We start from the raw sequence: 443 nt of genomic DNA, 5'->3' as shown, positions 1-443 counted from the left end.
TGAAGTGGGAGACTTAAAGCCGAAATTTTTTGCTGCGGAACAGGATGCTACAGCAATGTTGCAGCAATGCAAGGCAGAACAACAAAATGAAAAATCAGCCATTAATGTCTTGGATTCTATTTTGATCGACGAAGTGAATCAATACTTCACCATTGAAGTGGGAGCGCGAGGAGAAGTCTTTGAGTCTCAACCTATTGTGCCACCGGTCATGCAAGAGTATATGTTCGAAGATCCAATGTGGCCGCCAACTCCTCCATGAGCATTAACATCGTACCTTGGTGTCCATCATGCACATGCTCCGAAATCAAGCCAAGTTGAACTTACGTACCACATATTTCCACATCTTGCCAAGCTTGAGGGCATCCACAACCAAGACCCATTTGTAGTGTTTTATGACACTTACTATGGGCGGAAGCCGCTCTTTGATGAGCTCTTCTCCAAAC

This window comes from Morus notabilis, unplaced genomic scaffold, assembly GCF_000414095.1.
Source record: "Morus notabilis unplaced genomic scaffold, ASM41409v2 Scaffold995, whole genome shotgun sequence".
Classification (NCBI taxonomy): Eukaryota; Viridiplantae; Streptophyta; class Magnoliopsida; order Rosales; family Moraceae; genus Morus; species Morus notabilis.
The sequence above is the reverse complement of the archived record's forward strand: the minus strand, read 5'-3'. Positions refer to the sequence as shown.